Consider the following 3,347-nt stretch of genomic DNA (forward strand, 5'->3'; position numbering starts at 1 on the left):
TCTCTCTCTCTCTCTCTCTCTCTCTCTCTCTCTCTCTCTCTCTCTCTCTCTCTCTCTCTCTCTCTCTCTCTGTGTTTTGGTCTATTTTCTGTCTATCTATTTATCTATCTATCTGCTTGTGTGTACTTCTGTGTGTAGCATGTACACAACAAGATAGACTTGGTGAGAGACGGATTTATTACAAGCATTGATGGAAATTTAGAAAATAAGGAGAGATTAAGGCACGTCCCTACATAAATAGATAGAAGTGCCCGCGCATCCACCGCCACACTCCCACAAAACACGCGCAAGCGCAGATGGAGATATAGAGGGACGAGTGAGTATTAATAGCTGAAACGCTAGTTTATATATATATATATATATATATATATATATATGCACACATACGTACATGCATATACTCAAGCACACGCACATATACATATATGTATATGAATATATACATATATGTATATATATATATATATATATATATATATATATATATATATATATATATATATATACATATATATGGTGTGCGTGATGAGAGCAAGAGATTTGGAGATATAGATAGATTAATAGATTGATAGCTTGATAGAAAGAATGGGTTAAACTGTCAAATCATTAAATGCAATTATCAAGAGATAATGTCTTCAAGTTTATGGACAGCCATAAAAACGATTGATATTCTCAGCATGTTAAAGCCTTGGAGGTGTGGCCGAGGTGAAGAGCGAGGTGGAGGAGAATCTCTCGTATCTCGCAAGCAATAACAATCAACGATATATCGATGTATATATATATATATGTATATATATATAAATATGTATATAATGCACTTCATTACGAGGAAAACACTTCCCTAGCTCTACTGAGTCAGGCCAGCTCCTTCATTAGTTTGTGAACCATTACTGAGGTTGACACCAAGCACTAGGGACGCTTTTTACCTCAGCACCGTCGCCGCTGCTGCTACTACTAACATCGCCGCCTCCACCGCCACCACCGCCATTTACCACCTCCACATCGATAAATAATAGCATTAGAATCACTTATTTTCATTATCACCAACGCTGATACCATCGTCGCCATTTTCACTCCGGCAGAAACATCCTTCGTAAAACTCAGTCATCGATAACTGTCACAATACAAATTCACCCGTTTATCTCAACATCTACTTCCTGCCTTTTTTTCTTTTTCTCCATCACCCTTTCTTTCTTTCTTTCTTTCTTCAGATCCTTTCTTTTATATTTTATTTCTTCTTGTACCTTCTTCAGCCTCTTTCTTTCTTTTTTCATTTTTCTGTGTTCTTTTCTTTCTGTTAATGTCATTCATTCTCTTGTCTTTCTCTTTCTTTCTAATGCATTTTATCTTTCTTTCTTTCTTTCTCTCTTTCTTTCTTCGGATTCTTTCTTTCATACTATATTTCTTCTTCCCGTTCCTTCTTCAGCCGCTTTCGTTTTTTTTTTTATTCTTCTGTTTTCTTTTCTTTCTCTTACTGTCATAGATTCTCTTATCTTATTTCTTTCTAATGAATTTTATTTTTCTGTCCTTCTCTCTTTCTTTCTTCTTCGTCTTCTTTTTCTTCTATAGCTTGGTCAAGAAAGGATTTGGTAGACGGACATTAAAAGGTGTTATATGCGCGCGTGGGTATGCGATTGAATGTGTGTTTCTATGAATGTATCTATATGTGTATATGAGTATATTTGCGTGTTTACCCCTCCCCCGCCAAACTGCGTTAGCGTGCTTATATTGCCATTACCATAGTGGTTCGGCAAAAGAAACCGATATAATAGGTACCAGGCCTTAAAAATATACGAATACTGGAGTCGATTCTTCAAAGCCGTGCCCCAGCTCGCGGGGTGAAATGTTTAGCTGCATTTGGTCTGCCGCTACGTTCTGAGTTCAAAATTCGCCGAGATCGACTTTACCTTCTTTTCCTTTAGGCCTCAATAAATCAAGTACCAGTTAAAGTGCTGGGGTCGATGTTATCGACTGTCCGTCTCCCCCGTACAACCCAGGCCTTGTGCCTATACTAGAAATTACTATCATTATTATTAGTGATGACGATGATGATGATGATCATGATGTGACGAAATAACACTCATAATTGATATTATCAAGCCATTGTTATTGATATGGATATCACTAAGCAGGAGAATGGATTCTACGTGTTCTGGCATACAGACATATACTCACATTTAATTGATAATATGAGCAAATTAACGATGTATTATATAATCTACGTATCAATATAAATGTACATTTTCATACATTTATGTACGTTCATATGTATGTATGTATATAAGCATTCACACATACACAGACATATAAATGTGTGTGCATGTACTTATACATATATATGTATGTGCATGTACATATATTTATGTATGTATATGTTTTTACATATATATATATATATATATATATATATGCGTATATATGTGTAAGAATGTATTTATTTACATATATATGTAAAAATATATGTATATATACATCTATTTATACACAATATATGTATATATATATACATATATATATACATATATATGCATGTATTATTACTATTATTATTATTATTATTCTTACTACTACTACTACTGATATTGCTACTATTGTTATATTGTCTGCAATATGCATTACAATCATATTAACATCATATAAATGCTAAAATATGTGTGTCTGTGAGAGAGAGAGGGAAAGAGAGAGGCACAGAGAGACAGGGAGAAACAGAGAGAAAGAGTATGCATCCGTACGTTTAACTTTTTTGTGTATTTATATATTCTCGTAGGTAATCTCATTAAATCCACCCCAAGCTAAGCTCCCTCTACTTGACGTTCTTCAAACAATAATCAAGTATAGATATTCTATTAACTACACAAACATTGATCTAGTATTCCACACACCTCATATATACAGATATACGCACATATATTCGTGATTATATTTAATTACCGCAACCATTAGATACCTTGCGCACAACACTAAAGAAATTCTCAAGCGTTTATTTTACATAACAGACTGTGTGCAGCATGTCATATCTTAACGTATCTCCACTTCGTATTATTATTATGAAAGGATAGTGCTAATTCGACAAGCAGTACGGTTTACCGATTCTTTAATAATTATTCCTACATTTACCAATTACATTTCCCTCCATCGCGTTCAGTTTTCGTGTGTGTGTGTGTGTGTGTGCGTGTGCGTGTGCGTGCGCGTGCGCGTGTGCGTGCGTGCGTGCGTGTGTGTGCGCGTGCGTCTGTGTGTTACGTACTCTCCTGTATGCGTACACGTCCACACACACCCATACACAAATACAAGCGTACGTATATCAATATCTATCTGTCTATGTAACTATCTATCTATCTCTCTCT

The sequence above is a fragment of the Octopus bimaculoides genome, chromosome 22, assembly GCF_001194135.2.
Source record: "Octopus bimaculoides isolate UCB-OBI-ISO-001 chromosome 22, ASM119413v2, whole genome shotgun sequence".
Taxonomy (NCBI): domain Eukaryota; kingdom Metazoa; phylum Mollusca; class Cephalopoda; order Octopoda; family Octopodidae; genus Octopus; species Octopus bimaculoides.